This window comes from Dendropsophus ebraccatus, chromosome 11 (assembly GCF_027789765.1).
Source record: "Dendropsophus ebraccatus isolate aDenEbr1 chromosome 11, aDenEbr1.pat, whole genome shotgun sequence".
NCBI lineage: Eukaryota > Metazoa > Chordata > Amphibia > Anura > Hylidae > Dendropsophus > Dendropsophus ebraccatus.
The window spans coordinates 905,001-917,948 of NC_091464.1; the positions used below are offsets into that span (position 1 = coordinate 905,001).

The 12,948-nt window shown below is 50.9% G+C and overlaps 1 protein-coding gene across 2 annotated transcripts in view; it reads right to left on the reverse strand.

Annotated features, from left to right (window-relative positions):
• Positions 1–1,024, reverse strand: part of LOC138767378 (synaptotagmin-2-like) — a 180,792-nt gene extending 179,768 nt beyond the window's left edge. For both annotated transcript variants that reach the window (XM_069944878.1, XM_069944877.1), the window contains exon 1: positions 942–1,024. The gene's annotated coding sequence lies outside the window, so the exon portion shown is untranslated. The remainder of the gene's footprint in view (positions 1–941) is intronic.
• Between the last annotated feature and the right edge of the window lie 11,924 nt (positions 1,025–12,948).

A 12,948-nucleotide genomic window follows, 5' to 3' on the forward strand; every position in this document is an offset into this window, starting at 1 on the left:
TATATATATATACACACACACACATACAGACACATTATATATATATATATATATACACACACACACATATATATATATACACACACACACATACAGACACACATTCACATACAGACATACAGCCCAGCCTGGATTCTACTAGAAGAAAAAGCCGCAGTAACCAAACTTGTGAAACAAACGTCTCCATCTCTCCCTGATTCTCTATAAAATGTCGCATCCCGGCCGGGCGGGGAGACATTTGTTGGCACGTGTGTTTATGGTGCGGACGCTGCGGCTTTTCCTGCGGTTCCCTGTAGAAGTTCTGTTGCAGCTGACGCCGTCCTATCCGCCGCCTCTATAGATTCCCGGTGCTGGACGGATGGGGGAAGGGCGCAGAGCGCTGATGCTGCAGAAACTGCACGGGGGAGGGGGACATGCAGACCCCCCGGTAATACGGAGACCCCCCGGTCATAGGGAGACCCCCCCGGTAATAGGGAGACCCCCCGGTCATAGGGAGACCCCCCCGGTCATAGGGAGACCCCCCCGGTCATAGGGAGACCCCCCCGGTCATAGGGAGACCCCCCCGGTAATAGGGAGACCCCCCCGGTCATAGGGAGACCCCCCGGTAATAGGGAGACCCCCCCGGTAATAGGGAGACCCCCCCGGTCATAGGGAGACCCCCCCGGTCATAGGGAGACCCCCCCGGTAATAGGGAGACCCCCCCGGTCATAGGGAGACCCCCCGGTAATAGGGAGACCCCCCCGGTAATAGGGAGACCCCCCCGGTCATAGGGAGACCCCCCCGGTCATAGGGAGACCCCCCCGGTAACAGGGAGACCCCCGGTAACAGGGAGACCCCCCGGTCATAGGGAGACCCCCCAATAACATGCAGCCCCCCCTTTCCAGCCAGTGATCCGCAGTGACTGCCCCATCCTGCGCTCCTCCGATTCTCCGCTGTGTTACCTGCTGCAGTACTGGCCGCTCCTCCCGGTTCTCCGCACTGTCCCCGCAGTAGTTGCCGGTTCTCCGCACTGTCCCCGCAGTAGTTGCCGGTTCTCCGCACTGTCCCCGCAGTAGTTGCCGGTTCTCCGCACTGTCCCCGCAGTAGTTGCCGGTTCTCCGCACTGTCCCCGCAGTAGTTGCCGGTCCTCCTCCTCCTCCCTGCCCTCCTGCAGTAGTGGATACACACTCTGCTCCTCCTCCTCCTCCTCCTCCTGGTCCTCCTCCCGGTCCTCCTCCTCCTCCTCCTCCCTGTCCTCCTCCTCCTCCCGGTCCTCCTCCTCCCTGTCCTCCTCCTCCTCCCGGTCCTTCTCCTCCCTGTCCTCCTGCAGTAGTGGATACACACTCTGCTCCTCCTCCTCCCTGTCCTCCTCCTCCTCCTCCTCCCTGTCCTCCTCCTCCCGGTCCTCCTCCTCCTCCTCCCGTCCTCCTCCTCCTCCTCCCGGTCCTCCTCCTCCCTGTCCTCCTGCAGTAGTGGATACACACTCTGCTCCTCCTCCTCCTCCCGGTCCTCCTCCTCCTCCTCCCTGTCCTCCTCCTCCTCCCGGTCCTCCTCCCTGTCCTCCTCCTCCCGGTCCTCCTCCTCCTCCCTGCCCTCCTGCAGTAGTGGATACACACTCTGCTCCTCCTCCTCCTCCTCCTCCCTGTCCTCCTCCTCCTCCCGGTCCTCCTCCCTGTCCTTCTCCTCCTCCTCCCGGTCCTCCTCCTCCTCCCTGCCCTCCTGCAGTAGTGGATACACACTCTGCTCCTCCTCCTCCTCCTCCCTGTCCTCCTCCTCCTCCTCCCGGTCCTCCTCCTCCTCCTCCTCCTCCCTGCCCTCCTGCAGTAGTGGATACACACTCTGCTCCTCCTCCTCCTCCTCCCTGTCCTCCTCCTCCTCCTCCCGGTCCTCCTCCTCCTCCTCCTCCTCCCTGTCCTCCTGCAGTAGTGGATACACACTCTGCTCCTCCTCCTCTTCTCCTAATTCCTATTCCAGCCACGTCCTCCTGCATCCCGCTCCGGATTGGTCACTCCCGGTCCCTGTGGGACATCACTGACCCAGATGGTGACAGCAGAAGATCAGACACTTTATTCCTCCAGTTTGGTTAAAAAAAACTAACAATGGCTTAAAAGTGAAGAAAGCAAAATTATATCCTGCCCCCCCCCCCCCAAACACAGAGGAGAGAGGGGCAGAGCTGTCCCAAGGACAACACCAACATGGCCGACACAGAAGCCTTATAGCCATCTCCACACTGAAGCCCGAGTCTAATACTGTGCCAGGTGTATGACAGGTGACAGGTGTATAACAGGTGACAGGTGTATGAAAGGAGCCAGCTGGATGACAGGTGTATGACAGGAGCCAGGTGTATGACAGGAGCCAGCTGTATAACAGGAGCCATGTGTATGACAGGTGCCAGCTGAATGACAGGTGTATGACAGGAGCCAGCTGGGTGACAGGTGTATGACAGGTGCCAGGTATATGACAGGTGCCAGAGGAGAGAGGGGCAGAGCTGTCCCAAGGACAACACCAACATGGCCGACACAGAAGCCTTATAGCCATCTCCACACTGAAGCCCGGGTCTAATACTGTGCCAGGTGTATGACAGGTGCCAGGTGTATGACAGGTGACAGGTGTATGACAGGTGACAGGTGACAGGTATATAACAGGAGTCAGGTGTAGAACAGGAGCCAGCTGGATGACAGGTGCCAGGTGTATGACAGGTGACAGGTGTATAACAGGAGCCAGGTGTATGACAGGTGACAGGTGTATGACAGGAGCCAGCTGGGTGACAGGTGTATGACAGGTGCCAGGTATATGACAGGTGCCAGAGGAGAGAGGGGCAGAGCTGTCCCAAGGACAACACCAACATGGCCGACACAGAAGCCTTATAGCCATCTCCACACTGAAGCCCGAGTCTAATACTGTGCCAGGTGTATGACAGGAGCCAGGTGTATGACAGGAGCCAGCTGTATAACAGGAGCCAGGTGTATGACAGAAGCCAGGTGTATGACAGAAGTCAGGTGTATAACAGGAGCCATGTGTATGACAGGTGCCAGCTGAATGAAAGGTGTATGACAGGAGCCAGGTGTATGACAGGTGCCAGGTGTATGACAGGTGCCAGGTGTATGACAGAAGACAGGTGTATAACAGGTGCCAGCTGAATGACAGGTGTATGACAGAAGCCAGCTGGGTGACAGGTAACAGGTGTATGACAGGTGCCAGGTGTACAGGTGTATAACAGGAGCCAGGTGTATGACAGGTGCCAGGTAGATGCAAAGTATATGACAGGTGACAGGTGTAGAACAGGAGCCAGCTGGATGACAGGTGCCAGGTGTATGACAGGTGTATAACAGGAGCAAGGTGTATGACAGGTGTATAACAGGAGCCAGGTGTATGACAGGTGTATGACAGGAGCCAGCTGGATGACAGGTGCCAGGTGTATGACAGAAGACAGGTGTATAACAGGAGCCAGGTGTATAACAGGTGCCAGGTGTATAACAGGAGCCAGGTGTATGACAGGTGCCAGGTGTATGACAGGTGCCAGGTGTATGACAGGAGCCAGGTGTATGACAGGTGACAGGTGTATGACAGGTGACAGGTGTATGACAGGTGACAGGTGTATGACAGGTGCCAGGTGTATAACAGGAGCCAGGTGTATGGCAGGTGACAGGTGTATGACAGGTGACAGGTGTATGACAGGAGCCAGCTGGATGACAGGTGCCAGGTGTATGACAGAAGACAGGTGTATAACAGGAGCCAGGTGTATGACAGGTGCCAGGTGTATGACAGGAGCCAGCCTGGATGACAGATGCCAGGTGTATGACAGAAGTCAGGTGTATAACAGGAGCCATGTGTATGACAGGTGCCAGCTGAGTGACAGGTGTATGACAGGAGCCAGCTGGATGACAGGTGACAGGTGTATGACAGAAGACAGGTGTATAACAGGAGCCAGGAGTATGACAGGAGCCAGCCTGGATGCCAGATGCCAGGTGTATGACAGGTGACAGGTGTATGACAGGAGCCAGCTGAATGACAGGAGCCAGCTGGATGACAGGTGACAGGTGTATGACAGAAGACAGGTGTATAACAGGAGCCAGGTGTATGACAGGAGCCAGCCTGGATGACAGATGCCAGGTGTATGACAGAAGTCAGGTGTATAACAGGAGCCATGTGTATGACAGGTGCCAGCTGAATGACAGGTGTATGACAGGAGCCAGCTGGGTGACAGGTGTATGACAGGTGTATGACAGGTGCCAGGTATATGACAGGTGCCAGAGGAGAGAGGGGCAGAGCTGTCCCAAGGACAACACCAACATGGCCGACACAGAAGTCTTATAGCCATCTCCACACTGAAGCCCGGGTCTAATACTGTGCCAGGTGTATGACAGGTGACAGGTGTATAACAGAAGCCAGGTGTAGAACAGGAGCCAGCTGGATGACAGGTGCCAGGTGTATGACAGGTGTATAACAGGAGCCAGGTGTGTGACAGGTGACAGGTGTATAACAGGTGCCAGCTGAATGACAGGTGTATGACAGAAGCCAGCTGGGTGACAGGTAACAGGTGTATGACAGGTGCCAGGTGTACAGGTGTATAACAGGAGCCAGGTGTATGACAGGTGCCAGGTAGATGCAAAGTATATGACAGGTGACAGGTGTAGAACAGGAGCCAGCTGGATGACAGGTGCCAGGTGTATGACAGGTGTATAACAGGAGCAAGGTGTATGACAGGTGTATAACAGGAGCCAGGTGTATGACAGGTGCCAGCTGAATGAAAGGTGTATGACAGGAGCCAGGTGTATGACAGGTGCCAGGTGTATGACAGGTGCCAGGTGTATGACAGAAGACAGGTGTATAACAGGTGCCAGCTGAATGACAGGTGTATGACAGAAGCCAGCTGGGTGACAGGAAACAGGTGTATGACAGGTGCCAGGTGTACAGGTGTATAACAGGAGCCAGGTGTATGACAGGTGCCAGGTAGATGCAAAGTATATGACAGGTGACAGGTGTAGAACAGGAGCCAGCTGGATGACAGGTGCCAGGTGTATGACAGGTGTATAACAGGAGCAAGGTGTATGACAGGTGTATAACAGGAGCCAGGTGTATGACAGGTGTATGACAGGTGTATGACAGGAGCCAGCTGGATGACAGGTGCCAGGTGTATGACAGAAGACAGGTGTATAACAGGAGCCAGGTGTATAACAGGTGCCAGGTGTATGACAGGTGCCAGGTGTATAACAGGAGCCAGGTGTATGACAGGTGCCAGGTGTATGACAGGAGCCAGGTGTATGACAGGTGACAGGTGTATGACAGGTGACAGGTGTATGACAGGTGCCAGGTGTATAACAGGAGCCAGGTGTATGGCAGGTGACAGGTGTATGACAGGTGACAGGTGTATGACAGGAGCCAGCTGGATGACAGGTGCCAGGTGTATGACAGAAGACAGGTGTATAACAGGAGCCAGGTGTATGACAGGTGTATGACAGGAGCCAGCCTGGATGACAGATGCCAGGTGTATGACAGAAGTCAGGTGTATAACAGGAGCCATGTGTATGACAGGTGCCAGCTGAATGACAGGTGACAGGTGTATGACAGGTGCCAGGTATATGACAGGTGCCAGGTATAAGACAGAAGACAGGTGTATAACAGGAGCCAGCTGGATGACAGGTGCCAGGTGTATGACAGGTGACAGGTGTATGACAGGTGTATAACAGGAGCCAGGTGTATAACAGGTGCCAGGTAGATGCAAAGTATATGACAGGTGTATGACAGGTGACAGGTGTAGAACAGGAGCCAGCTGGATGACAGGTGCCAGGTGTATGACAGGTGTATGACAGGATCCAGGTGTATGACAGGTGCCAGGTGTATGACAGAAGACACGTGTATAACAGGAGCCAGGTGTATGACAGGTGACAGGTGTATGACAGAAGACAGGTGTATGACATGAGCCAGGTGTATGACTGGTGACAGGTGTATGACAGGAGCCAGCTGGATGACAGGTGCCAGGTGTATGACAGAAGACAGGTGTATAACAGGAGCCAGGTGTATGACAGGTGCCAGGTGTATGACAGAAGACAGGTGTATGACAGGAGCCAGGTGTATGACAGGTGACAGGTGTATGACAGGTGTATAACAGGAGCAAGGTATATGACAGGTGTATAACAGGAGCCAGGTGTATAACAGGAGCAAGGTGTATGACAGGTGACAGGTGTATGACAGGAGCCAGGTGTATGACAGGTGACAGGTGTATGACAGGAGCCAGCTGGATGACAGGTGCCAGGTGTATGACAGAAGACAGGTGTATAACAGGAGCCAGGTGTATGACAGGAGCCAGCCTGGATGACAGATGCCAGGTGTATGACAGAAGTCAGGTGTATAACAGGAGCCATGTGTATGACAGGTGCCAGCTGAATGACAGGTGTATGACAGGAGCCAGCTGGATGACAGGTGACAGGTGTATGACAGGTGCCAGGTATATGACAGGTGCCAGGTATGTTAGGTGTCGAGTATATGACAGAAGACAGGTGTATAACAGGAGCCAGGTGTATGACAGGTGCCAGGTATATGACAGGTGCCAGGTGTATCACAGGAGACAGGTGTATCACAGGAGCCAGCTGGTTGCCAGGTCCAATACTGTGCCAGGTGTATGACAGGTGCCAGCTGAATGACAGGTGTATGACAGGAGCCAGCTGGATGACAGGTGCCAGGTATATGACAGGTGCCAGGTGTATCACAGGAGACAGGTGTGTGCCAGGTGTATGACAGGTGCCAGGTGTATAAGGGAAGACAGGTGTATAACAGGAGCCAGGTGTACAACAGGTGCCAGCTAAATGACAGCCAGCTGGATGCCAGGTGTATGACAGGTGACAGCTGGATGTCAAGTGCATGAGAGGTGCCAGGTGCATGATAGGGGCCAGCTAGATGCCAGGTGTATGACAGGAGCCAGCTGGCTAACAGGTGCTTGACAGGTGCCAGCTGGATGCCAAGTGTATGACAGGTGCCAGCTGGATGCCAAGTGTATGACAGGTGCCAGCTGGATGCCAAGTGTATGACAGGTGCCAGCTGGATGCCAAGTGTATGACAGGTGCCAGCTGGATGCCAGGTGTATGAAATGTGCCAGGTGGATGACAGGTGTATGACAGGAGCCAGGTGTATGACAGGAGCCAGCTGGATGCCAGGTGTATAACAAGGAGCCAGCTGGTTTACAGGTGTATTACCGATGCTAGCTGAATGCCAGGTGCATTACAGAAGCCCACTGGATGCCAGGTGCATGACAGGAGCCAGGTGGATGCCAGATGCCAGGTTTATCACAAGAGCCAGCTGGATTCTAGGTGTATGACAGGTGCCAGTTGGATGCCAGGTGAATGACAGGTGCCAGGTGAATGACAGGTGCCAGCTGGATGCCAGGTGACAGCTGGATGTCAAGTGCATGACAGGTGCCAGGTGCATGATAGGTGCCAGCTAGATGCCAGGTGTATGACAGGAGCCAGTTGGCTAATAGGTGCTTGACAGGTGCCAGCTGGATGCCAAGTGTATGACAGGTGCCAGCTGGATGCCAGGTGTATGACAGGAGCCAGCTGGATGACATGAGCCAGCTAGATGCCGGGTATATGACAGGAGCCAGCTGGATGCCAGGTGTATAACAAGGAGCCAGCTGGTTTACAGGTGTATTACCGGTGCTAGCTGGATGCCAGGTGTATGACAGGTGGCAGGTATATGACAGGTGCCAGGTGTATGACAGGTGGCAGGTATATGATAGGTGCCAGGTGTATGACAGGTGCCAGCTGGATGCCAGGTGCTTGACAGGTGCCAGCTGAATGCCAAGTGTATGACAGGTGCCAGATGGATGCCAGGTGTATGATAGGTGCCAGGTGCATTACAGGAGCCCGCTGGATGCCAGGTGTATGACAGGTGTCAGGTGTATGGCAGGTGGCAGGTATATGACAGGTGCCAGGTATATGACAGGTGCCAGGTATATGAGGGAAGACAGGTGTATAACAGGAGCCAGGTGTATGACAGGTGCCAGCTAAATAACAGGTGCCAGGTGCATGATAGGGGCCAGCTAGATGCCAGGTGTATGACAGGAGCCAGCTGGCTAACAGGTGCTTGACAGGTGCCAGCTGGATGCCAAGTGTATGACAGGTGCCAGCTGGATGCCAGGTGCATGACAGGAGCCAGGTTTATCACAGGAGCCAGCTGGATTCTAGGTGTATGACAGGTGCCAGCTGGATGCCAGGTGTATGACAGGTGCCAGCTGGATGCCAGGTGTAAGACAGGAGTACTAACTCAAATAACCACTAACTATGAAGATCTAACTTAAAACATAACTTTTATTGCTTAACTAATAAATAATTGTGCGAAATCGTGAGATTATAATAGAATGAAGTAGCTCAGTGTCTGGATCAGTATTGTACGGTGTGTATTATGCTTACACTTGTCTCAGTTGTATTGTATGTCTGTCAATAGACGCAAATTCTTGTACTAGAAACAGCAGATCGCTCGGTATCCGAGTAGTTGATCAAATTGATCTATATATTAATAGCTGTTTAGGTGTCTAGGGAACTCACAGTTCCTAACCCACAGCTATAAAGACACTCAGGATGTATAGTCACTTAAATAGCACCAGTAGGAATTTGCCGTGTTTTGGGATAATCATACACTGTCGGTATGCACTCAAATAGATGATATACAAGTATGGCAGTGGCAGATGGAGCCTTATAAACTCATCCGTATCAGACGGTGTAACTACTAATCGCCAGTATATAATTACTGGATAGCAAAATAGTGTTGCTAATAGGATGCGGTATTCAAATTCTGCCTACTTTTATTGTTGCATACACACTGAAGCAGATAGTCCGTCGCTATTGTGATCACCAAACAGTGCTTACATATAGTGAGAGTGGGGAGATCCCCTTTATATATGGCTGTATTGCACAAACTCAATGTACTCTCACAAACACTCGGTCTTTATTTCTATGGTTGTCATCTGATGTAGTATGACAAGTAATGTTACTAATACAATGTATACACACACCGTAATGGTGTTGTTACAGCCCGGCACCACGGCCGACAGTGCCGGGGTAAACACCGCCAGATAGCACTATTAGATAAGACACTCGTATACTACTCCATTGATAAAAACCTATTACAAACTACCCACCACCACCCCAATGTTTCACCACATATAGCGTGGCTTTATCAAGGGGAACCAAACTATAGTGACGTGCCGGCGCTATACGACGTCTTTAAAAGACATCGTATTACCATCGTTTACCCCGGCGCTGTCGGCCGTGGTGCCGGGCTGTAACAACACCATTACGGTGTGTGTATACATTGTATTAGTAACATTACTTGTCATACTACATCAGATGACAACCATAGAAATAAAGACCGAGTGTTTGTGAGAGTACATTGAGTTTGTGCAATACAGCCATATATAAAGGGGATCTCCCCACTCTCACTATATGTAAGCACTGTTTGGTGATCACAATAGCGACGGACTATCTGCTTCAGTGTGTATGCAACAATAAAAGTAGGCAGAATTTGAATACCGCATCCTATTAGCAACACTATTTTGCTATCCAGTAATTATATACTGGCGATTAGTAGTTACACCGTCTGATACGGATGAGTTTATAAGGCTCCATCTGCCACTGCCATACTTGTATATCATCTATTTGAGTGCATACCGACAGTGTATGATTATCCCAAAACACGGCAAATTCCTACTGGTGCTATTTAAGTGACTATACATCCTGAGTGTCTTTATAGCTGTGGGTTAGGAACTGTGAGTTCCCTAGACACCTAAACAGCTATTAATATATAGATCAATTTGATCAACTACTCGGATACCGAGCGATCTGCTGTTTCTAGTACAAGAATTTGCGTCTATTGACAGACATACAATACAACTGAGACAAGTGTAAGCATAATACACACCGTACAATACTGATCCAACCCGTGTGTTTACCAGGTGTATGACAGGAGCCATCTGGATGCCAGGTGTATGACAGGAGCCATCTGGATGCCAGGTGTATGACAGGAGCCATCTGGATGCCAGGTGTATGACAGGAGCCATCTGGATGCCAGGTGTATGACAGGAGCCATCTGGATGCCAGGTGTATGACAGGAGCCATCTGGATGCCAGGTGTATGACAGGAGCCATCTGGATGCCAGGTGTATGACAGGAGCCATCTGGATGCCAGGTGTATGACAGGAGCCATCTGGATGCCAGGTGTATGACAGGAGCCATCTGGATGCCAGGTGTATGACAGGAGCCATCTGGATGCCAGGTGTATGACAGGTGCCAGCTTTGCTGTTGCTGAGATAGTGGCACTTATTGTTTCACTCTTGCAGGGACCCCCGCAGGATTGGGCCCTATCTCTTCCTGCGGAAGCTCCTGAGTGGAACTCAGTAGAACTATTTTTTACATCCCTAGATGGGATCGTCATAGATTTCTATGACGATCCCAATTGGGCTTCGGTGGCAGAATCTCATCTCCTGTCCACCCAGCAGGGTCACCACACTGCGGAAGAATACTGTGCGGAGTTTCGCCAATGGTGCACCCTGACTGGATGGCCAGATTCTCCACTTAGGATACTATTTCGACAGGGACTGTCAGACGCCATAAAGGACGTAATGGTTAGCCACCCCACTCCCGACTCCCTCAGTGACTTAATGACTCTCGCAGTGACCATAGATCGAAGGCTTAACGCGTAACTGTCATGTTTTTTTTTATTGCAGAAAACAGTAGTATAAGCGATTTTAAGAAACTCTGTAATAGGTTTCATCAGCCAAAAAAGCCGCCTTCTGTACTCAAGAAGCAAACGTAAAAACAGGAGATGGCTTGGAACAGCCGTACCCGAGTGATAACCAGCGCTGCCCAACAAAGTATTCAGGAGTAGAATGAGAGTAAAACATGTAAACATTTATTGAATAATGCACATATGTTTTTTCTGCTCTGTACTCAAAAAGCAATCTCCCAGCCTCCCCCCCCCCTGATTTCTTATCTGTGCATTATCAGGCAAACACGTCTTCATTACAGAGAAGCCAGTGAAGACGGGTTCTGCTCTCTCCATTGTAAGCCTATGAAGGGGGGAGGGGCCGAGGGAGATGAGGGAGCAGGAAGAGGTGACATGAAGGTCAGCTGTTTGTAGACTCTCTGGGCACCTAAACCGCATGATTCTGGGATCAGAAAGGTCAGTGCTTATCTATGAACTTACTGAGAGAAGATTGCAGGGTGTTGTGCTGCGCAGGACTGCTCCGTGCTCACTCACTCCTAACAGCCCCTCCCCTCTCCATAGCCACATAATGGAGACAGAAATCCTGCTTCTTCTGCAGTGAGGGGGGAGGCTGGGAGATTGCTTTTTCAGTACAGAAGGAAACTCTTTTGGTACATAAAACCTATTACAGAGTTTCCTAAAATCGCTTGTACTGTTGATATTTAATGTTTTCAGAAAAATGACCCTGAAATGACAGTTACGCTTTAAGGGAGAGGAAGCGAGAAAGGTCAGGGGCAACTCCGGGACAACCTAGGTCAGTTCAGGTTCCCAAACTGTTCCCTAGGGTATCTGCACTTGCTGCTCTCGAGTCTCAGGAGGAACCCATGGTCTTGGGAAACACTTCAGCCAGGAGAAAATATCACCTGGAGAATTCTCTGTGTCTGTCCTGTGGAAAGTCCGGCCACTTCCTGAGATCGTGTCCGGTTAAGCCCTCCCAGAAGTCGGAAAACTCCAGTGCCTGAGTGATGATCCGGAGGGTCGCTCATGCACCCAGGTACCTCCAAAGAATTTTAAAAAATTTCTGTTACCTGTTACTCAGGTAACAGCCCTAAATTTTGTTCGGGCATCAGTGGCCCATTTGTTGGGTCTTAAAATGGTGTCACTATGTTATCTATTTTCTGTAGCTGGCGCTGATTCCAATCTTTTAAAGACAGGATCAGTGAACTATTGCACCCCCGAGGTCACCATGCAGGTGGGCTGTCTTCACCGGGAGGAGATTTCTTTTTTATTTTGGAGAATCAAGCAGCAAATATTATTTTGGGATTGCCATGGCCGCGCCAACACAATCCTGTGTTTGACTAGAGAACCACAGAACTGGTCAGGTGGGGGAGTTTCTCATCTCTCATGTGTTGTCCCTACAGTAGGTTCAGTTCAGGACTCGTCCCAGATTATATTATATATATTTCAGATTATATTGATGTTTTTAATGAAATGGTTGCTGATGCTCTGCCTCCTCATCGTCCATATGACTACGCCATTGATCTCACGTCTGGAGCCAGGTTCCCCAAGGGCCGTATCTTTAATCTGTCTCCCCCAGAACGAGAGTCAATGCGCACATACATCCAAGACAGCTTGAAAAAGGGGCATATTAGACCCTCTGTGTCTCCTATGGGTGCAGGGTTCTTTTCTGTAAAAAGAAAAAAAAAAGATAGTGGATCGTGTCCCTGTATCGACTACAGAGAATATAACAAAATAACCAAAGACCTGCCTCTGATCCCGGACCGTTGCTTTTCTAAAATCGACCTGCGAGGCTCCTACAACTTGATCCAGATCAGAGAGGAGATGAATGGAAGACGGCATTAAACACTCCCGAGGGGCATTTAGAATATTTGGTGACGCTCCTGCCGTCTTTCAGAAGTTCGTAAATGACATTTTCCGGGATTTGTTTGGTCAATACGTAGTGGTATATCTGGATAATATTTAGATATACTCACCTGACTGGGAGTCACATACTAAACATGTACGTGAGGTTTTGTCCAGATTACGTAAGAATACTCTTTGTTCTGCTTGGGGTACAGGAAATTGGGTTCCTGGGTATATTATCACTCCTGAGTCAGTCCAAATGGACCCCAAAAGGGTCACAGTGGTCTTGGAATGGGCTACCTAATGCTAAAACATTGGCTAAACTGTTTGTTCGTCATATCCTCATGTTGCATGGGGTTCCTACTAATATCGTCTCTGATCGTGGTGTACAGTTCATTTCTAGGTTTTG